This window comes from Apodemus sylvaticus, chromosome 18 (genome assembly GCF_947179515.1).
Source record: "Apodemus sylvaticus chromosome 18, mApoSyl1.1, whole genome shotgun sequence".
Lineage (NCBI taxonomy): Eukaryota > Metazoa > Chordata > Mammalia > Rodentia > Muridae > Apodemus > Apodemus sylvaticus.
Genome location: NC_067489.1, coordinates 30,754,113 through 30,778,031, shown reverse-complemented (window position 1 = coordinate 30,778,031; position 23,919 = coordinate 30,754,113). Strand labels below are relative to the sequence as shown.

Genomic DNA, 23,919 nt, shown 5'->3' with positions numbered 1-23,919 from the left:
CTTCATCCTAAGGAGAAAGAAACTATAACCGTAAAGCAGTAACTCCCTTGCCTCCTCTTCCCAGGCCCCAGTAATCTGTAATATAGCACTTCTCTTATGACTCCATCCATTTCAGATGCTTCATGTAAACAGAACCATACATATTTGCTCTTTTGTTCTCGGCAGATGTGGCTCAGTGCGTTTTCTATGTCCGTCTATGCTGTGGTTTATAGCTGAGCTTCATTTTAAGGCTGAATGACTGAATAGTTCATCATTGTATGTGTGTGATATTTTGCTTATCCTTTATGCTATTGATAGGTTGGCTTCTCCTTTGTTTATTGTGAATACTGCTGCCCTGAATGTTGTTATCCTGTGTACCTGTGTCTCTGTTTTAACTTGTTTTTTTGACATATGTCTATATAGGGGACTTTCTGGCTTATATGATAATCTTTTTGAGTAACTGCCAAACTTTCCCACAATGGTAATGCACAGTGGTAATGTCTTAGTTTCCCCAAAGTCTTGTCAAAACTTATTCTCCTATTTTTTTTATCCCTTTTTTATTGTGCTGCTAGCGGGTGACGTGGGGCAGTACCTTATGTTTGTTTTGGTTTGTATTTGGTATTTGCGCTTTGGTTAATTGCTAATGTCATTTCATGTATTAAATGGCTACTCTTCATTGGTACAGAGTGTAATGTAGTCCTTTGCTTATTTTTAAATTTGAGTTTTTAATTTGTTCAGTTGTAGGAGCTCTTCATTTGGATTTGAAACTGTCATTATATATATATATATATAATTTGCAATGATCATCTATCATGTTTTGTGCATTTTTTTGTTCGCTGAGAAAGGCTTTGGTATGTAGCTCAAGCCATCCCTGAATTCAAGATCCTCCTGCCTTTGCTCCCCAAGTGCTGGGACTATAGGCTCCACGGTGTTGGAACTTTTTCACTGTTTGATAATGTTTCACACAGTGTGAAGTTTTGTCGATGTTCAGTTTACTGTCTATGCTAATATATTAAATCTATCACCATTTCCAAAGTCATGCATTTTTTCATCTTATCCTCCGATAATTTTATGATAATTTTATTTTAACCTCCCCCTTTTAAAAAAAAAGGTTTAGCTCTTATATTTGAGTTCCTCTTTGTATTCAGTTTGAGTTAAGGGCCCGACTTCACTCTTTTCCATGTGGAAAAGTAGCTTCCAGTCAACAAGTCTTTTCTTATTTAAACCTGCCTGGTTACATTTATTTCTAGATATTTTATTACTTTAATTGCTGTTGTAAATGGTGTTGCTTTCTTTCAGAGGGTTCCTTTTGGTATATTAAGAAGAGCTGATACTTCTTTGTTGACCTTGTACTCTGCAGCTCTGCTGAATGTCTTTGTTGGGCTGAGAAGCTCAGTTCCCTCTGGTTTTTCATGCGGGATTGTGCTGTCTGGTAAGATAGAAATAGTTTTTACTTCTTTCTAGTTTAGATGCCGTATTAGCCATGGTTCTCAACCTTTCTAATGCTGCGGCCCTTTAATACAGCCCCTCATATTGTGGTGACCCCCAACCATATTATTATTGTTGTTGTTATTATTTATTTATTTATGTTTGTTTTTTTTGAGACAGGGTTTCTGTGTGTAGCCCTGGCTGTCCTGGAACTCACTCTGTAGACCAGGCTAGCCAGAAATTCGCCTGCCTCTGCCTCCCAAGTGCTGGGATTAAAGGCGTGAACCACCACTGCCCGGCCATAATATTATTTTTGTTGCTACTTCCTAACTGTAATTTTGCTACTGCTATGAATCATAATGCATATCTGAGTATGCAGATGGCCTTAGGCCACCCCTGTGAAAGGGTCTCTTGACTCCCAAAGGGACTTGAGAACCACTGTCTAGAGGAAAAGACCCAGTAGAATGAATCTATATTAAACACGGACTCATTAGATTGGCCTCTATGTTACAGTCTGGGCATTTCTACAGTGGCAGTCTTCTTACTGTAGAGGTGGAGACCATGAACTTTCAGTGTAGATATCCATATCAACAGGGTAACTGAACTCACCAGCAAGACTTGAAGGCGATAAAGCAAGAGGCGAAGCTCCCCTCACATCTTTTATCTGGGTCATCCCTGGAAGGTGCCACTATAGTTAGGTTGGGTCTTCCCACTTCAAATAACCTAATTAAGAAAATACCTTATAGATGTGCCCAGTGCCTTGTCTCTTGCTTGATTCCAGATCCTGTCAAGTTGACAATGAAGATTAACTATCACAGGTGCCCCTTAAAAATGAATTATGTATAAATTCTCTGTCTGGAACTTTCAAAAGTAGCAGTGATAAAAATGGATATCTTTAAGGAAAAGTTGTTTTGTTTGGTGTTTTCTGCAGGGTCATATAATTGCTGTTTATTATGTTGAAGAAATTATCCTCTGTTATACATTTTTTTAAAAAAGATTTATTGATTTATTATATGTAAGTACACTGTAGCTGTCTTCAGACACACCAGAAGAGGGCATCAGATCTCATTACAGATGGTTGTGAGCCACCATGTGGTTGCTGGGATTTGAACTCAGGACCTTCAGAAGAGCAGTCAGTGCTCTTAACCACTGAGCCATCTCTCCAGCCCTCTGTTATACATTTTTAAAAATCATAAAAAAACTTAAATTTTACATCTTCTGTGTAAGTTTAGATAAGCATGTTTTTTTTTTTAATTCCATTATATTTCTTTTTTTGTTTTGGGTTGTTTGTTTGTTTGTTTGTTTGTTTTGTTTTTTTGGATTTGTTTTTTTTCAAGACAGGGTTTCTCTGTATAGCCCTGGCTGTCCTGGAACTCACTCTGTAGACCAGGCTGGCCTCGAACTCAGAAATCCGCCTGCCTCTGCCTCCCAGAGTGCCGGGATTACAGGCGTGCGCCACCATAGCCGGGCTTCCATTATATTTCTAATGTGAGTTTATTATATTGGCCGTTTTTTTTTTTTTTTTTTTTATGTTGAACTATCCTTGTGTCCTGGTGTTAAATTTCACTTAGTCGTTATTTAATCCTCTCATTTAAACAGGACCACTCTGGCTATTGTTTTGAGTTGAGGCTGTCAGGATGTCCATCAGCTATATAGTTAGAGCTAGGCCTGGTGGTGTTCATCTGTATTCCCCAGTCCTTGGACTGAGGCAGGAGGACTGTAGAAAGTTCAAGACTAGTGAGAGTAGTATATAGGGAATGCTAGACTAGCCAGGGCTGCATAGCAACATACTGTCTCAAATCAATAACAAAACGGAAAGCACTCCCCTTCCTTTCCCAGAATTCTCTGGATTGAACTAAGGCTGTCACCATGTAGGTGCGGATGGGATGGAGGAGTACTCAGAGTAGAGTTGCTGATGGTATAATTTCTGGTCTGAGCCTGAATCTGAGGCCAAGGACGCGTCTATGTTCTTGTTCTCTTCCCTCTTCTCCTTCCTAGAATGTGTTGGTATGGAACCCAGGGATCCACATGTGCCGGGGGATCTACCATCGAGGCTAGATCCCCAGTACTGCCAGGATTTTGAGCAGAAGTGGCGGAGGCGTAGGTGACGGGAAGGAGTATGCAAGAGAGTAGTCAACACTCTGGAATTTCAGCTGCTCAGCAGGACAAGTAGATGGGAGTGATGGCCTGTGTGTGTGTGTGTGTGTGTGTGTGTGTGTGTCTCCACACTGAGCAGGATGAAACAGGAGGTGGGGGGAGGGGACACCATAAGCCTGAGGTCATCCTGGGCAACATAGTGAGGTCCCGCTAACCTGGGCTACAGAGCAAGATTCTGTCTCAAAAAATTATAATAAATGTTTATAAGGTAAGTAAAAGCTACCCAGGGGGTGTAGACATTGAATTGCAGGTGATAGTGGGTCAAAGGATGGTTGGAGCTGAATTTCTTGCTGGGAATAAGCTTGAAGAGTACGAGTGTTGGCTACAGAATGGGATATGCAGAACTTAAGAGTTTTCTTGCAGAAAAGCAAGAGTACTCTGTGACCTCGTAGCTCCATATCTAGGGATTTATGCTATAGAGATAAGGGGTAAAGATACCCATGTATGGAAGGAAGAGTCCTGAAAGATCTCTGTAGTGAACATTTTGAGTAACCTGTCATTAGAGGAGAGCCAAGTCATGGTAGCTGAAGAAAAGAACTCTAGACAGACTTTCAGAAATTAGATCAGGGCATGGGGATGCACCGCAGTGACAGAGCATGCGCCTAGCACCCAGGAAGCCACAGGTTCGGTGCCCGGCACAATATAAAAAAAGATGGCTGGAGGGCATTATTTCATCTTATTAACAAGAATATTTTCAGTGGAAAACCCAGAGTTAAACTGACATTAGCCATAGCAGGTTGTTTGTCGGCCCCCTGTGTGACGCCCCCTGAGGCAGTGGCCTGCAGGCATTCTGACCCTGGTTTATGGCCTGCTATGAAAACATCTTCATGGTGGCTGGCTACCTTTAGGGTTGGAAGATGGCAGCTGTGTCAACCTTGAATATACAGTTCTGCCTTCACATCTAGCCAGAAGTAAAAGTGTCCTTTCTCTTAGTGTGGAAGTAGAAATCTTAGGTATTGTTGCTGTTGGAATCCCTGGGAACCAGTAATTGTACCCAGAGGATGGCAGGCCGGAGAACCAAGAACTGGCTTATATTTCTTACCCCTGAACTGATCGTCATGAATAATTCCTGTTGGTCTCAATTAGGTTTTACTTCTGGTACTGCTGATGAGGTCAGTTCTAACCAGAATGTTTTAGTGCTAATGCATTTAAGTTAGGGAAGGCTAAATTTAGGAGAGTATAATGCTATTAAAATGTACTGTGGGCCCGCTACCTTCTTTCTTAGTATGAATGCGCATACGTATATACTTTCTGTGATGCTGGGGTTGAATCCAGACCCCATGTAAGCTAGGCAAGCATTCTCTCAAGGAGACCCCTAGTGTTGAGACAACCAGCCTTCCTGTATTATTTACTTTTTTTTTTTTCAAACTAAAGTCTTTTGATATATTTGTTCTTGGAATGCCAGTTTGAAAAGATATAAAGCAGTGTTTGTTATTTGTAACGGCTGGTTTGAAAGAAAGATGTAGACAGGGGGTGTGGTGGGAGAAGGAATGAGAGGACAAATGAGAAAACATCATGCTTGATGAGAAGCAAGTTATGGAGGGTTGAAACAGGCTCACATATCTGACCCCCATTCTCATTCTACCCAGAAGGGCACCCCTTAACTAATACAGCTTCTCCTAGCTTGTTCTTTGTATTTATGTATATATTCAGGCTTCTGTGTCTGTGGGTTGCATGTTTCCATAGTTAACTGACTATTAAGAAATATCAGGTAAGTTTTGTGTGTGTATGTGTGTGTGTGTCTGTAATGAATCACTTTTTCTCTCACACTATTTCCTAATCAGCCCAATAGTGTAACAACTACATAGTGCATTGTTATGTTTGAGAAGTTCAGAGGTGTTTTAACCTATACAGGAAGATTGTACGTTATATGCAGGTACTACCTATTTTAAAAAGAGACTTGCACATCTATCCACTTTGGTGTCTGAGGTGCTGGTGGGGGAGGGTGAGGGTGTACTTGGGTCATGGAGCCAGTGCTGTCTAAGTCTCCAGAGACAAATGAGTACAGCATTTCATTTCATATTACAGTTAAATGATAAGTATAATTGACAGCATTTCTTGTTTCCCCTAGTTTGTATCTTAGAGAGCACGTTAATACACAGAGGTCTGTTTTATTCTTTTCTTCACTACTCAGTATTCAATGTTACAGGCTCGCCACAATTTGACTATTAATTTACCATAGTAATGACGTCAGTAGTTTTGCTCTTATAAACTGTGCGATGAACATTGTCTGTTTTGGGCGCACATGTGCCAGTATTTTTTTTTTTGAATCTTTTTTTTATTCGATATATTTTTTATTTACATTTCAAATGATTTCCCCTTTCCTAGCCCCCCCACTCCCAAAAAGTCCTGTAAGCCCCCTTCTCTCCCCCTGTCCTCCCACCCACCCCTTCCCACTTCCCCATTCTGGTTTTGCTGAATACTGCTTCAATGAGTCTTTCCAGAACAAGGGGCCACTCTTCCTTTCTTCTTGTACCTCATTTGATGTGTGGATTATGTTTTGGGTAATCCAGGTTTCTAGGTTAATATCCACTTAATAGTGAGTGCATACCATGATTCATCTTTTGAGTCTGGGTTACCTCACTTAGTATGATGTTCTCTAGCTCCATCCATTTGCCTAAGAATTTCATGAATTCATTGTTTCTAATGGCTGAATAGTACTCCATTGTGTAGATATACCACATTTTTTGCATCCACTCTTCTTTTGAGTGATACCTGGGTTCTTTCCAACACCTGGCAATTATAAATAGGGCTGCTATGAACATAGTAGAGCATGTATCCTTATTACATGGTGGGGAATCCTCTGGGTATATGCCCAGGAGTGGTATAGCAGGATCTTCTGGAAGTGAGGTGCCCAGTTTTCGGAGGAACCGCCAGACTGATTTCCAGAGTGGTTGTCCCAATTTGCAACCCCACCAGCAGTGGAGGAGTGTTCTTCTTTCTCCACACCCTCTCCAACACCTGCTATCTCCTGAATTTTTACTCTTAGCCATGTGCCAGTATTTCATCCGAATGTGTAATTGCTAACCCGACGGTTTAGAGGGTCAACATTTTGATGACTACTACAGAACATTTTTCAAAGTGGTGGGGCTACTACTTGATGTCCTGAAAATTGCCTTGAAAAATTAAACTTTTAAAAGTTTTGCCAATATTAGTATATCACACTTATAGCTGGTTTTGTTGGCTTCATCTATTGAATAACTTGTTCTTCTGAAAGATTAGAAATGCCTCTTTAATTACACGTCCAATTGCTCTATTTGTCTGGATCTGTTTCTGGACCTGGCCTACTTGCTCCATGCATTTAAGGTGCACAGCATAATGCTTTTGTGTACATCTGCAGAGTGAAGCGACTGCTGCAGTTAAGGACATGAGCACCGTGGTGCAGGTTTTTCTTTTGTTTCTTGAGAACATTCATATTTTACTTCTATTAACATTTCAGGATGTGGTACAGTATTACTAACTGGAGCCCTCAGTGTTGTACATCAGATCTGTAGACCTACCATTCCCACACAGCTCTAAGAATAGACCTTTGGTCTGGGAACGGGGCTTCCTGCATAAAGCGCTTGCTGGCCAAGAGTGCAGATGAGTTCCATTTCCCAGAATCCACCCAGTAGCCGGTCAAGATCCTGTGGTGTGTCATGCCAGAGCTCTAATGGGATCTGAAAGGTCAATCCTCAGCAGCCTCCAGACCGGCTAGCCTGGTGTACCAGGGGTGGATGACGAAAGACTCGCTTCCTTTCAAGGTAGAGGACCAGGGCTTACCTCCATAAGAGGGACCAGGGCCCCCTCTCTCAGCCCCCATACACTCTTTTATGTCTCTCCCCCCCTTTTTTGAGCCTGTCCATTCGTCCTCCAATGGACATGGTCCCGTTTGGCGGCTGTGAGAGGATGCCCCGTTTCTCCAGTGCCACTTACTGAAGAGACTGTTGGACTTTTCTTCTTCTGGTCCAGCAGAGCTGAATTTCAGCCCCGTGCAGCTTTCTAGCCTTAAGTTAAATACAAGTTTCATTTAGGTGCCAGTTTCTGACATTGCTGACTAATCATTTTGTTTCTTAGTTACTTTTTTTGGAAAGTTTTAAATCATTTCTCCAGCACCGTTGTTGGAGCTTAGGGTCTTGGGCAGGTGTTCTACCACAGAGCTTCATCCTCAAACCAAGTGGTTTGTTTTTTTTTGTTTTGTTTTTTTGTTTTTGAGATAAGGTCACTGCGTGCATGTATGTAGCCCAGGCTGGCCATGGGAAGTCTTAATCTTCCTCTTTCTGCATTTTGAGTGCTGGGTTACAGGAATCTTCCAGCAGACTCCGTAGAACTTTCTATTTTGAAGGTACAAAACTAACTACTGGTTATGGTTATGGTTGTTTGTGTAAGGTAAGGGATTAAAGCAAAGATTCCACAACATAATTTTATTTTTAGTTATTTATCGATTAGTTAGAGTGCTATGCTAGTACAAAAAACTTCAGGTAGACCTAAAAGGTAAGGAACTATTTTTATTTTTGTTATTTTATATGCATGCATGCACGTGATTGTATGTGTATGTGTGTGTGTGTAAATGCCAGAAGTCGATACTGGTTGAAGTTGATACTGGATATGATCATCAATCATTTTTTACTGTTTTTTAATTATTATTAATTACTTAATTTATTTTTTACACTCCATATTTTATTCTCCCCACCCACCCCTCCCCCACCCATCCTCTGACTGTTCCACATGTCATACCCCCCCCATCTCCATGTGGATGTCCCCACCCCTCTAAACTCCCTGGGGCCTCCAGTCTCTTGAGGGTTAGGTGCATCATCTCTGAATGAACACAGACCCAGCAGTCCTCTGCTGTATGTGTGTTGGGGGCCTCATATCAGCACCTTGCTTGTTTGGTGGTCCAGTGTTTGAGAGATGTCGGGGGTCCAGATTAATTGAGATTGCTGGTCCTTCCTCCTATAGGCTCACCCTTTTCCTCAGCTTCTTTCAGCCTTCTACTCCAACAACAGGGCTCAGCTGCTTTTGTCCATTGGCTGGGTGCAAATATCTACATCTGACTCTTTCAGCTGCTGGTTGGGTCTTCTGGATTTTGGTCATGCTAGGTCCCATTTTGTAAGCGCTCCATAGCCTCAGTAATAGTGTCAGGCCTTGGGACCGCCCCTTGAGCTGGATCCCACTTTGGGTTAGTCGGTGGACGTTCTTTTACCCTGTTTTTTGAGACAGGGTCTCTCACTGTACCTCGAACTAACTGACTGGGATGGACTGACTGACTAGCCTCCTCAGGGAGCCTCTGGTTTCTGCTTCCCTAGCATCAGCTTACAGATGTGTGCTCCCTGCTCTCTCGCCCCTCCCCCTCCCCCAAATGTGGGCACTCATGCTTTTGTGCTTTATTAGCTGAGGTTTTCCCATTCCCTTTGTTCTTTTTGAGACAGGGCTCTACTCTGTATCCCAGGTTTCCTTGGAACTCACCAGCTAGCCCAAATTGGCCTTGACTAGTGACAGTTACCTCAGCTTCTCCAGTGTTCGGATTACAGGCATGAGCTGGCATGCCGGGCGCTGAGGCATTGTTTCCATCTCTGCCAGCTTCTGTGTGCTGGCTTCATTTCTGGGCCTTTCCCACAAGTAGGCTTTACTCATGGTCGAGGAAGGTCTGAGCTTCACATTCTCAAATGGGCGCCGTCACTTTACGTCATTTCCTTAAAAGAGAAGATTATTAGTTTTAGAAATATTCTTAGAAATCTCAAAAATTTCCCTTGTGTCTGTTTGGACTTGAATCATGTATTTGGTCTTTTTTTTTTTTTTTTTTTTTTTTTTTGGTGTTTTGGACAGGGTTTCTCTGTGTAGCTCTGGCTGTCCTGGAACTCACTCGTAGACCAGGCTGGCCTTGAACTCAGAAATCCGCCTGCCTCTGCCTCCCAAGTGCTGGGATTAAAGGCGTGCACCACCATTGCCGGGCATGTATTTTGTTCTTAAAGCAAATTCAGGATATGGCCTGACTCTAGGCCTGAGTTTCAGAGTCCCTGTGGCAAGGGGAATGAAGATTACCTACGGGCCGATTGGGTCTACTACAGGAGCTGGCTTAGTCGGGAACTGTCCATTACCTGAGTTAAATTTATTAGTGTGATAAAAGAGTCTAGTGCAGAATGGAGGCCGCCTAGGCAACCAGGAATGCTCACGTAAAAGGAGTCCTATTAAATTTCACCTCAGCCTTTATGAAGGAAGAGTAATGAACAGAAGGAGGAAAGGAGACACCTAAGCAAGTTTTAAATGGACTAACTCGAGAACTTTCTCTGCTGTCTCCCAGTCTATAAGGGCTGAATTTAGCTGCCTTGCTAAAGCTGCTCACAGAACAGAGGAAATTCATTAAAAGTAATGAATTATTTAGGTGGACAGTGAAATTCAGTTATAAAGCATTTCGCTGTGCCACGGATTCAGTTCGGGTCATGCCATCTTCCAGGTTTATGAGCGGCGCGGCTCCTCACCATGACACAGCAGAGAGGAGAAGGGGGGAGGAAGAGAGCGCTTCGCCTTTTTCTCGTTGCTGCCTCTGCAGTTTCATCACCTTGTGTTTGGTTGATTTACATGTGTACCTTACACCAGCTGGCCCTTACTAATACAAAACTGTGTCTTCCATAATAGTTGACAGGAAAATGTATTAGGTACCTAGAAGAAATCGGGATCTCATAAACCATCTTATTATGACTCAGAATTACCTTGACTTATTGTGGTTGAATACTAATAGGTGGTTTTATTTAAGTTATCTGGTTTTGTTTTTTGTTTTTTGTTTTTGTTTTTTGTTTTTTAATTTGGGCTGTTTGGGGGGAAATTAGGACTAGCAAAAATCTATGATAGATTAGTCAGTCTTAAAAATCTAGTTAAGGAATTTAATGAAAACTTTGTTATAGATTTCTTGGTTATCCTGTTTTCCTCATTCCCTTCTCATTTCTATTTATACATCCTTAAAATAATCTATAGGTTATGTATATATGTACATATACATTGATACTAGTTGCTAGTAAGTGTAGCTAACATGTACAATTACCATTTTCTGTAAATATCTAAATATAACAGATTAAAAGAAATCAAGATCAGGCAGATTGTTTTAATCTTTAATTTTATTTATTATTATTTTATATATGAGTGTTGTGCATGTATAGCTGCAGGCCAGAAGAGGGCATCAGATCCCATTATAGATGGTTGCGAGTCACCATGTGATTGCTGGGAATTGAACCAAGGACCTCTGGAAGAGCAGTCAGTGCTCTTAACCGCTGAGCCATCTCTCCAGCCCAAGATCAGATATTTTTATTTATATTTTAAAAATCAGAATATAATGTGTTAGATACCATTACAACATACTTAAATAAATGGGGTCTGTGTTGTTCCTTGGCTCCTACCTCTTCCGTCCCTCTTTCTGCCTTTCTTCCCCTGCTCTGTCCTTTTTTTCCTCTCCCATCCCTTGTGGGTCCTTGTCTGCTTTCTGTCCTTCCTCAGTACCTCGTATTACCCTCTCCTGGTCCCTGTTCTGGACTGTTGGGCTTGACCCCACTTGTACCTCTTTACACATGGGCATCTGTCTATTCAGACTAGGATCGTTCTGTCTGTGAGGGAGAAATATGGCTTTTTCTGTTTCTGAGTTTGGGTCATCTGACTTCCAGGTCCACCTATTTTTTCCTGCAAATTTCATGATTTCTGTTTTCTTCACTCAACTCAAAAAATGTAAAAGAGGTCATTACGTTTAAAACATGCGTTGTGTTTGTATCTGTCCGTGAATGTGGAGACCAGGGCCAGTGGCCTCGGATTTGCTGATTAGGCCAGGCTGTGCTGGCTGGCCACCAAGATCCAGGCATCTTCCTATCTGTCCTCTGACTGTCTTTTTAAACATTTTTTTTTTAATTGGGACTTGTTTTGTGGTAAAAATAAGATAATCGTGTTGGTTAAATCCAAACTGTCTAACACAAATTAGGACCCATGATAACCAACTGAAGTGCTAAAATCCATTAGATTGTTTTGGTTTTAGTAGTTCTATGTGCCAGGTTACTCTTACTAGGACTTACATAGTCTTATAAATCTACGTCACTGAATTTCTTTTTCTTTCTTTCTTTCTTTCTTTCTTTCTTTCTTTCTTTCTTTCTTTCTTTCTTTCTTCCTTCCTTCCTTCCTTCCTTCCTTCCTTCCTTCCTTCCTTCCTTTCTTTCTTTCCTTCTTTTTGGAATTTCTTTCTGTATGCACGAACAGTTGGATGAGAACACAAAAGTGATTCAGATTGTAGTTGGAAACATCTAAATATAGTTTGGTGTAGTTCTGGAGTAAGAGAATCAATTCCTATTAAAACGCAGTACTCTGACTCAGGGTCAAAATGTGTTAAAGTGGGGTAAACGAGTCTTCATTTCTCACTTGTTTGAATCTGTCATATAGAAGACTATTCAATCTATAAGCACCTTTGTAGTCAACTGTTGATTAATATATATGTATATATACATATATATATATTCTTTGTTTATTTTGTCTGGATTTGGTATCTCTAACCTTATTTATATTCAGTTTTTGTCTTTTTACTAGCATATATTAATTGTGCTAATAATAGGTTTCAGTAGGACCTCTACTAGTTGTATATTAATTAATATATGTATTCCACACATGTACTATAATGTGTTTGGCCACACACCATCAGTGTGCTTTATTGTTACTATTCTACTGTTCTGTCCTGCCCCAAATCGTCTTTTTTTTTTCTTTCCTGTTGCTCCTAGAGCCTGCATATAAGAAAAAACACACAAGATTTCCTTTTTTGAGCCTAATGTCATGATACTGTAGTCTATCCATTTTCCTGCAAATGACATGATTTTGTTATCTTTTTAATGATTGAATTATACTATGTTATATGTATATAGATCTCTGTGCTGGTTAGTTTTTTGTTGTTTGTTTTGGTAGAGGGTCTCACTATGTAGTCCTTGACGGGCCCAGAATCACTATACAGACCAGGCTGGCCTTGAACTCACAGAGTGCTGGATTTAAAGGCATACTCCACCACACATATTATATGCCCGTAGAGGATGTTGGATCTCTTAGAATTTGAGTTAAAGATGATTGTGAAACCAGCAGGTAGATGCTAGGAACTGAGACCAGGTCTTCATGAGCAGTAAGTGATGATCTTAACTGCTGAGCCATTCATTGTTCTGGTTCTAGGTTTTTGTCAACTTGACACAAACTCTAGTCACCTGGGAAAAGGGTACCATAGTTGAGGAATTGTTCCTATCAGATTGGCCTGTGAGTAAGTCTGTGGAATATTTTCTTGATTAATGATTGATGTGGGAAGGTCTAGCCCACTGTTGCCACCCCTGGTCGGTTGGTCTTCTGGTGTATAAGGAAGCAGGCTGAGCAAGCCAGGAAAATCAAGGCAATAGGCAACATTCCTTCATGGTGTCTCTGGGTCCCTGACTTTACGGTCCTGCCTAGGCTCCCTTTGATATGGACTGTAACCTATAAGACAAGTAAACCTCTCAGGTTGATTTTAGCCAGTGTTTTATCACAGCATGGAGAAACTAGGACCACCACTTTCTTTATCCATTTATTTGTTTATAGGTATCTACACTGATCCCGTAACTTAACTTGGTTATTGTGAATTGTGCTGTGATACATATAAGTGTATAGTCTATTACATGTTGACTCTCATTCCTTCAGGAATGTATTCAGGAGTGGCAGCGATGGACAAAATATTAGTTCTATTTATTAGAGTATTAATATATCTATTCTGTAGGCTAGTTTATATATCAGTTTGTTTGAGGGACCTCTACACTGGTTTCTATAGCAGCTGCACTAGTTTACATCCTCTTTAATTTCAGTGACCTATTGTTCATTCAAAAAATATTGTTTATTATCCATGCGCTTGTATAGTTTCTATAGCTTGTTTTGCTATTGAATTATATTTTTCATTCATTATCTGAATTATTTTAGTTATTTTGCTATTTGTTTACAAACATTTGGGGTCTAAAATGTGATTTATTTTATTGGTAGTGACTTGGACTGTTTCCTTAGCTGTTAGTTTAAATATTCTATAGATCCCTGTTCATTTAATCTATGTTTCACTGAGATGTCTTTGCTGATTTTTTTCTGGTCTGAATTATCTATTGATGAGATCTGCATTTATGTGTGTTTGTTTTGTGAGATGGGTGTATCAGGGTGCCATGTATATGCATTTAGAGTTGCTCTTCTTTTTGGTGAACTTCTATGTTACTATATAGTGACCTTTATGCCTTTTAATTTTGACTTGAAGTCTACTTTGTCAGATAAGGGTATAGCTATTTCTGTTTGATTTTTGCTTTCTGTTTGCTTAGAATAACATTTCACCATCCTTGCACTTGATTCAAGTCTCTGCATATATTTGCTAGTGAGATGAGTTTCTTGCAGACAGCAAACAGTTGGATTTTTTTTTTCTAGTGCTGAATATCAAATTCAGGGTATTACATATGGGTGACAGACACTGTTTACAGCTTTTTTTTTTATTGTTTCTACATGTTTTAGAGTTCTAAGCTTGTGTTAGAACACAAGTTCTCCATTTTTCATATTAGACACTTATTTGTTTACTGGGTTAATGTTTTATTCTTCCCTAGTTTATTTTCATTCATTTATTTAAATTTCCTGAGCTTTTGGGCTTGTACATATTTTTCCTCTTTTGTATGTTTTATTTCTTATCTTTGCAATGATGAAATAGTTATGCTAGTTTGTGCATATAATTGAAGGTGGTTTTTTTTCTCCTTTTATTTTCAAGAATGCTTTTGATGGTTATAGCAATCTTTTAGGGCTTGAAATATATCAGTCTGTGATCTTCTAGCCTTAGGGCTTCTGCTGAGCATCTAATGTTATTCTCATAGATTTGTCTTTGTAAACAAATTAATACTTTCCTCATTCAGCTTCATTATTCCCTCTGTTTTCTTTATTCTTGACAGTTTAACCGTCATGTGAAATGGACATATTCCTGGTTGTATATATTTGGGATTCTACATCCCCCTTATACTTGAATGTCTACTTCTTTTTCTAGATTTGGGGAGTTTTCTGTTATAATTTTATTTAATAGCTTTTATCTCTTTGTTTCTTCTTTTATACACCAGATCTTATCTCTCCCCCTCTGTCTTTCTTATTTATTTATTTATTTATTTATTTATTTATTTATTTATGTTTCATCATTTATTTAGATGTTGAAGTTCTCACGCTAAGTTTTTACAAGGTGGTAAATACTGATAATCTATTTCTTCCACAGTGCTATAACCACACATTCACAGACAGTATAAATATATGGTTAAACTAACATTAACAAACATCACCATTTTATCGATTATATAATAAAACAAATGACCAAGTGTAGGGGTAATTATTTAAAAAGAGTACTGCCCCACCAGGCCTCTGCACCACTCCTTCCAAGTGTAAAGCCTGGGTCTTAAACTTGAGTAGTTAACCAAATATATTTATGTATAAGAAACTCCCATTTACAAAATGCCAATTTACAATGATAAAGTCTTATCCCAATATTTCTAACCTCTCCAAAACACCAGCAATAAGTCTGAAGCCATCTGGATATCGCGTCTCCCTCTCTGCTCCGCTTGTCTCGTCCATGGAGCCTCCTCTCTCTCTCTGCCCCTCACCTCTCTTAGCTCCTCCTCCTCTCTCGCCTCCAATCACTGGCCTCTCACTGCCTCAATGTGACTGGATAGGAAATATCTTGCAAAAATCAAGTGTCCAATTATTAAGTTACATAGCTCAAAAGGTGTATAAAATATTTCTGCTCAGTTCACTAGCAGATCCCACTTTTTCTTTTTTGCAAGAGATTGGGAAGCGAAGGGGAAAGCCATAATTCACACAAGTTGGAAAACTTCTGATAGGCATGGAAAACACAAGAATTTCAGAAATTTTGATTAAGAATTGGTTAGCTACAACAATGTATCTCTACATCTTAGAACTATTTACTAAATTAAAGGGCATACTCTACATGTTCTGCACAAGATAAAGACAACATATTACTAAAAATATTTAATAGCCTCCTCTTGTTTCTTTTTCAGGTCCTCCCTGTTAGGTTGCACCTCTGAGTGCAAACATTAAATTAACTAGAAGGCTTTTTGTCTGGAGACATTATTGAAGATATGTGACTTTGTAACAAAGTTGATTTTCAAACGGAGGGTTCCCAAAACAGCACAAAATGAGACAAAAGATATTAAATAATCAGTGCAAGATGTAGTTAAAAAAAAAAAAGGATGGCTAAGCAAACCTGATGTCTTCTGGTGTACGTGTGAGAGAGGTAAATAGTGAGCAGGCAGACGAGAGCCCTGCAGGGTTGAAATGACTGAAGGAATACACACACCGTGGGAGGGCTAGAGAGCTCTTAGTTCCTGCAATTTTGATTCTGTACGATGCTAAAAACATACAAGTATTGTGCTTGGTATTGTGGCACCTAATCCTTCTAAATTCCATATAGACTAATAATATAATAATATACAGGCACAGGAGTACATTTAACAACATAACTCAATACCTTATTTTAGGAAAGGTCAATTGGTACAAATGATAAGCACATTTTAAATGCTGACTAGCAAAAATCTTTTGCTAAATGTCCAAACCTGTTAATCATAGCCCAAATATAGAGGTTGCAATTCTGTCAAGCTTTTGGCCTGGTAAAACTGGTTTCCAGTATTACTCTGGCGCTTCAGTAGACATATTCGGTAATTGTGTATGACAAATCTGGTCCCATCTGAAGTTCCACTTCCCAGGCAATGGCGACAGGCACCCCAGTTTTATTGAGTACAATAGTTGTTTCTATGACCATTGGAATCCTTGGAGTGGAGCCACATTTTTGGATGGTACTTCTCCAGATACAAAAGTTGCTTGCTGTTAAAAGCTCTGCACTGCTTGACTTATGAATTGTACTGCGTCTTCATATTTCATTACACTTTCAGTTAATGCTAGGGCAACAAGTACCGGAGCTCTGCCAAGGCCTGCGACACAACGGACAGCAACATGGCAACCGGGTTCTTCACGAAACTTATTCTTCACAAGACTTAAGCAGTCATCAACAATCTGGTCGGATGGTGGTGCCCATCATCAAAAGGCCAGTCAAGAACATGAATGCCTTCCTTCTCCACCAAAGTAGTGTCAGAAGTTGCTTCACAAACTCTTACTATTGTGGTAACTCCATACGTCTTAAGTTCATCTATAAATTTCTTTAAGGTTGCATTGGTTGGATTGTGTGTAAGAAGAAACCTCATGTTCTAATATGTGACTTCCACAGGAGCAGGGCAGTTCATTTGAGCTATGTTAATTTAGTTAAAAAAAAAAAACACCCAATAGGGTTATGAAAGAATTAAAAAAATTGGCTACAGAAATTATTCAAAACAAACAAAACCAAACCAGAAAACAACCTGAAGTCTACTTCACAATTCAATACACTCCACTTGAAGTTCTCAGTGCTTTGAGTGTGAACTGGGAGAACTGGACAGTGAAATGACCCTCCTAACAAGAAGCAGTGGTTCTTCAATCCAGTGATCCTGAGGCAGTACAAAGGAAGTGCACTCAAGTTTACCCCATCTTGTAAAACGCTCTGCAGATTTCAATTTGACACGCCTGTGTCCAGGTTATCCACTCTTATGGGGGCTTCTTGGTGGAGTATTAATGACTTTTTACAGTTCATTTGTCTGTATAGAGGTTGTGCTGTGCCTGGCAGTAATCTCCTTCAGAAACTCCATAAATGTGTGACTGAGAACACCACAGAACTGAGGACTATGTCTACTCATTGAAGATTGTGGCCTCATCATACAGCCAGTCCCGAGGCGAAAGGGCAGGCAGTGGGGGCAGGGCAGGCGCAGTGGTTGCCGGGCGGTGTTGGCAGCGATGCAGCCAGGTTTGATCTCTTGATAGTAGTACGCAGTCATGCTTGATTGTTACTCTTTTAATTGCTATCTGAATATAAAAATCATTCAGTTTTTTTTTCAATTTTTAATCTTCTGCTTTATACAAGTCTATTTGTAACACATTTAGTTGTTCACTTGAAGGTTTTACTTGAGGTGAACTTTTCAAGATCTTTTCCTTCTTCAGAATTTCTCTTTGCTGTTTTTTTTTTTTCGTATGTACTGCCAAATTTCTAAGTCTTGAATTGACTTCTATATTTCAATCACGCATTCATTTAGCCATGTAATCACTGACGATTTTAGAACCAGTATTTTAAGTCATCATGCACTTCCGTATTTTTGAGCGCAGTTATTACAGAATTAGGACTTTTTGGAGGAGCCATCTTTCTTTCTTTCTTTCTTTCTTTCTTTCTTTCTTTCTTTCTTTCTTTCTTTCTTTCTCTCTCTCTCTCTCTCTCTCTCTCTCTCTCTTTCTTTCTTTCTTTCTTTCTTTCTTTCTTTGTGTGTGTGTGTGTATGTGTGTGTGTGTGTATAACTGTGTTAGCTTGTGTCTGTTTGGAGCAATAGCACTTTGGCTTTTAGATGGTGGCTATCAACGTACTGAGCAACCTTCTCTCTGCACTTTTATGTCCAGAGCCGCTCAGAGAGGAGAAAATAAGCCACGGAAGCCAAAAAGTTAAGGAGATGCAATGAAATCACTAAAAGACAACTGCTACACTTGCTCAGTCATGGAAAGGAGAGTTGCAAAATCACATGGCTCCAGCTGTGACATATAAAATTACGAAAGAGTCCTGTGTGATGGCCTGTGCTTAGAGTCCCGGCCTTTAGAAGGCCGAAGCAAAAGGATCACTGTGGGCTCAAGGCCATCCTGGGCTTACCCAGTGCGGTCTGACCTATAACATGAGATTTTGTTGAAAAAAAAAATACTAAAAGTACAATTATTAATAATCAAAGGAACTAGTAGCACAGTTAAATAAAAGGAAAGAAAAAGACCAAGAGGAAGAAAATCAATATCCAATTATGAAGAAAGAAAATATTAAAAGTTAAAGATTAATAAAAAATAAAGCATGAAAGAGTTTTTTTTTTTTTTTAATACAAAGCAAAGGCAATTCCTAAACCCTTTTTTTAAGTAAACAAAGAGACAAGTAAATGGAGAGACTTCAGTTGGATCTGCCAAGTCGAGAGTGGGTTGTGCATCCCAGCGGGGTCCACTGAAATCCCTTTCTTCTCTCACTGTGGAGATTGGTGCTGCATTGTTTGACAGGGCTAGGCCTGTCAGGAGTGACTTGTCAACTCCAAGACTGCATTCACTTTAAAGCTTATTTTATTTGTGTTTCAAGAGCTGCTTGAGGTCCTAGTGAGCTCTGGGGCCTAGGATGAGGATGGGTTGAGGAGTGGGACCAGCAAGCAGAGCCCTGACCTTTGCAGTGGAGAGTGAATCCAGGAGAGCAAGACCCCGTGTATAGGTCTCAGCACCTTCACATCATACCCAGCCCTGAGGCACCCTGTGGGACGCAGGAGCTGGGGAAATCCATAGGACCCGGCCAGAATGCTTAGACCCACCGAGCAGTAAACCACATGTAGAAGGGAGGCAGTTTTGGAGGTCAAGAAATGCATAGTTACGGCCTGGTTTTTTGACTTCTCAGCCCCCATGATAATCTACAGGCAGCGAGGTTTGCTCTGGGCGGCAGAGGGCAGGGCCTCGAGCCACTCTAAACTCAGTGGATTCAGTCTATGTCTGATTGCTCCCTTTCCATGGCTGCTTCACTCGTTCATCTCCTGTTGTTCCCTGTGGTATGGTGTCCTCAGGCTCTTTGACTTGTGATTACTTCACGTTCTTAGGGCCCAACAGTAGCTCATTCTCAAATAGTAGGATGCTACTGCCTCCCCTGCAGAATCCTCAGGTCTGGGGAGCAGTGTAATGAATTTCTCTTCACTGTTAGCCTACCGCACAATGGTCTGTGTCATGCCAGTTTCCCTTGTTGGGTTTAAGGCTTGTGAGGGTGTGGGCTTTCTCTCGCAGGAGCAAGGAGTGTAAGTCCTGTCTCTGGAGTGGCCTGCCTTGCTGTGGTTCTGTCTTCGGTTTCCCAGCCACCTTGCTTCTCAGGAAACAAGGAGGTTGGAGCTGTGGGTTGTTTTCTACTTTTCTCCACATGACCTTTCAGTCTCTGAAAGCCTTTTCTCTTTTCCTGACACCTCATTTGAATCCCAGTGCTCCCCCTCCTTTGCCTGAAACTGTCTTATTACCAAATCTCTTCTCACTCTCAGTATCCCATAAAAGTGCTATCCGATCTGCCTGGAATTTACCACAGAACTTCCCTGGAATCCTGTACTCATAGAATCCCAGTGCTTCTGAGGGAAGCTACTACCCGACAGGATGTGAGGTAGAAGAACAGTAAAAGGACATCCCTACCCTTCAGCCTTCCAGTTCAACATAGGTGGGCATGGTAGCACATCCCTTTAAATGTACAACTTGGGAAGCTGCGGCTGGCAGGACGGTCATGAGTTTGAAGCCAGTATGGATTTACACAGTAAGGTGCTGTCTCCAAAAGAAACTTATAGAGAACAAAATGAAATACACAATCCAAAGCAAAATGAAACCCCCAACTCAAGTTCAACTATAGTTTTAAAACATCTGACATAATTTTTATTGGCATTTATCATATTAGTAGTGCAGTCAATAAAACTAATACTATGTGGGCTGGGCTTAGGGTTAGGGTACTTGCCAAGGTTCAATTTCCTGCTCTGAAAACAAGACTTAATACAAAAACCCACCAAGTCTTAGAATTACAAGACACGGTAAGGTAAGTAATGTAACAACAGGAATACAATTGTATTTTACAGACAAGGAATTGAGAGCTTAGCAAAATGGTGGCTTGGTCAAGGTTACAGTAATACTATGTGATAACACATCAGTGCCTAACTGCCTAAGGTAGACTCTTAGCTGTATATAGAATAAACACATCCCATGCGTTCAGTTCTCTCACGAGAACCAATGTGATGAAATTGTTTCACAGAGCAGCAGAGCTTATAAAGACAGCAGAAAGAGGTAAGTGAATTAGGTCCCCAGACTCTGAGGTATTCTTTGAAGGAGACAGAATTCCATTACTTCTACTAGATAAGACTTTAGAACCTAACAACTACCACCATCGACTATGAGTTAGTAAATTTCGAGGAAATGGCCAAAGTTTATTCCATAATGAAATAAACCTCATATGAAATTGTTCTTATGTGACATTGGAAGGCCTATCTTGCTCTGTCCTTTCAGTTTTGGATACATCTTCTGGACACAAATGGATATCGGAGCCAGACTCCTTTCCGCTCTAACGTCTTGCTTCTGTACGTTACAATCCTCAGTCCTCATGCGGTCTTCAGTGATGCCAGCTACTCTTTTTTGGTACAGAGTGATGGTTTTATTTTCTTATTTTTTTATTCAATATATTTTTTATTTACATTTCAAATGATTTCCCCTTTTCTAGCCCCCCACTCCCCGAAAGTCCCATAAGCCCCCTTCCCTCTCCCTGTTCTCCCACCCACCCCTTCCCACTTCCCTGTTCTGGTTTTGCCCTATACTGCTTCACTGAGTCTTTCCAGAACCAGGGGCCACTCCTCCTTTCTTCTTGTTCCTCATTTGATGTGTGGATTATGTTTTGGGTATTCCAATTTTCTAGGCTAATATCCACTTATTAGTGAGTGCATACCATGATTGATCTTTTGAGACTGGGTTACCTCACTTAGTATGTTCTCCAGCTCCATCCATTAGCCTAAGAATTTCATGAATTCATTGTTTCTAATGGATGAATAGTACTCCATTGTGTAGATATACCACATTTTTTTCATCCACTCTTCTGTTGAGGGATACCTGGGTTCTTTCCAGCTTCTGGCTATTATAAATAGGGCTGCTACGAACATAGTGGAACATGTATCCTTATTACAGGCTGGGGAATCCTCTGGGTATATGCCCAGGAGTGGTATAGCAGGATCTTCTGGAAGTGAGGTGCCCAGTTTTCGGAGGAACTGCCAGACTGATTTCCAGAGTGGTTGTACCAGTTTGCAACCCCACCACCAGCAGTGGAGGAGTGTTCCTCTTTCTCCACATCCTTGCCAACACCTGCTGTCTCCTGAATTTTTAATCTTAGCCATTCTGACTGGTGTAAGGTGAAATCTCAGGGTTGTTTTGATTTGCATTTCCCTAATGACTAATGAAGTTGAGCATCTTTTAAGATGCTTCTCAGCCATCCGAAGTTCTTCAGGTGAAAATTCTTTGTTTAACTCTGTACCCCATTTTTTATTAGGGTTATTTGGTTTTCTGGAGTCTAACTTCTTGAGTTCTTTATATATATTGGATATTAGCTCTCTATCTGATGTAGGGTTGGTGAAGATCTTTTCCCAATTTGTTGGTTGCCTATTTGTCCTTTTGATGGTGTCCTTTGCCTTACAGAAACTTTGTAATTTTATGAGGTCCCATTTGTCAATTCTTGCTCTTAGAGCATACGCTATTGGTGTTCTGTTCAGAAACTTTCCCCCTGTATCGATGTCCTCAAGGGTCTTCCCCAGTTTCTTTTCTATTAGCTTCAGAGTGTCTGGCTTTATGTGGAGGTCCTTGATGCATTTGGAGTTGAGCTTAGTACAAGGAGATAAGGATGGATCAATTCACATTCTTCTGCATGCTGACCTCCAGTTGAACCAGCACCATTTGTTGAAAAGGCTATCTGTTTTCCATTGGATGTTTTCAGCCCCTTTGTCGAGGATCAAGTGGCCATAGGTGTGTGGGTTCATTTCTGGATCTTCAATCCTGTTCCTTTGATCTGCCTGCCTGTCACTGTACCAATACCATGCAGTTTTTAACACTATTGCTCTGTAGTATTGCTTGAGGTCAGGGATACTGATTCCCCCAGAATTTCTTTTGTTGTTGAGAATAGTTTCAGCTATACTGGGTTTTTTGTTATTCCAGATGAATTTGAGAATTGCTCTTTCTAACTCTGTGAAGAATTGAGTTGGGATTAGAGTGATGGTTTTAAAGTCTTCTTGTTCAGAATCACTGTGATCTTCGTGGTTATAGTAAAATTTTCATAAAGCTCAGTAGAAATTAAAATTATAGCATAAATGAATAAAATAAATAAACTAAAACGAAAAAACAAATAAACTAGCTTTTCCTAACATTCTATCAGCTTTCAGAGTAATTATAAACATTTTTATATTTTTACTAAAAAATGAGTATTTACATACTTGACCAAAATAAAATTGAACCATTTTAGGTAATTATTGAAACAGTTTCCACATTAATATAACTGTCCGTTAATTAGTTGCTGAATGATTTCATATTAGTTATTAATATTGCCTAGTAACAACTTTATTTTATACTCAGAATGATTATATTGGCCATTTAACTTAATTAAATTTCTCAATTTTTTTCATGCTTTTAGGAAAGATTGGGACACCTTATTTAGTTTAGCCCTCAAGCAATTAGGCGAGGCAATTACCATGGTAACAGAAAGTATTCATTTCCTTACTTTAGCTAAAGGTTTTAGGAACAAAGAAATTTCTCAGCTCTTCCATTGAAGCCCAACTTTCTCTTGAGACTAGCTTTAGGTGTCTGTTCTCTAAAAAGGGGACTCATTTCTAAATGGGGAAAACATGCCCCTGAGTTGAATCTCTTTGTCATAGGGTGATTAAAAAGCTACCCCTTCTTAATAGGAAATGTGGTCTTAACTTTTATTTTTCACACTTTATATTGAGAATTTCATACATGCATATAATGTTTTGGTCAAATCCTCCCTTCCCTATCCCCCTCCTAATTTCATGTGCTCTTTTTGCTTTTTTTTTTTTAATGTACTGAATTTCCTTATGCTGCTTCCATATGTATGAGTATAGGACCACCTAAGATATCTAGCCTGTGAGGGACCACATCCTGAAGAGGACTTACTCTTGTTTCCCCAGTGTCTGTTGCCAATACTATCTGTCGGACTTTATAAGCTCCCCTCAGTGCATGCTGGGGTTTGGATGACTTCATTTTTTTTCTTTTTACGTGTAGACATAGCCTCGGAGATGTGTAATAGCCCTGCCAACAGTCTTCCTGCCCCTCTTCTGCAATGATCCCCCTGCCTTGTGACATGGAAGTCACATTTAGAGCTGGTCAGTTTTTTTCTTCTTCTTTTTCTTTTTGTTCTGAATTAAACTTGAAATCTCATTGGTATGCTCTCTATTGACAAAAGGATACCAGACAACCTCTCCTAATTTGTCAACACATAATTTATAATTTTTGACAGGTAATTTATTAATATTTATTTGACTAGTTCTACCATCTGCAAGCAGAAAGTCTGCTTACTAAATTAGCTATCATGAGGCAAATTTTGTAACTAATTTATCAAAAACTCTGGTCATGGTGGTGCATATCTATAATCCCACTATCCAGGGAAGCTAGAGGGGAGGATTGTGGGTTCAAGGCCAATCTCAAAGGAAACTTTGTCTCAAAATAACAAACAAACAA

At 40.0% G+C, this 23,919-nt stretch overlaps 1 protein-coding gene and 1 pseudogene across 8 annotated transcripts in view; one reads left to right on the top strand and one right to left on the bottom strand.

Moving 5' to 3' along the window:
- Wrn (WRN RecQ like helicase) overlaps positions 1-23,919 on the top strand; it is a 134,141-nt gene that overhangs the window by 1,594 nt on the left and 108,628 nt on the right. Inside the window, exon 2 of one of the 8 annotated variants that reach the window (XM_052162534.1) lies at positions 20,698-20,826. The exons of 6 other annotated variants lie outside the window; for them this stretch is intronic. The gene's annotated coding sequence lies outside the window, so the exon portion shown is untranslated. Of the gene's footprint in view, positions 1-1,339; positions 1,412-20,697; positions 20,827-23,919 lie in introns of all 8 variants that reach the window. One more of the 8 variants, XM_052162535.1, reaches the window with a different exon arrangement.
- LOC127668777 (protein tyrosine phosphatase type IVA 1-like) lies at positions 16,320-16,828 on the bottom strand (annotated as a pseudogene).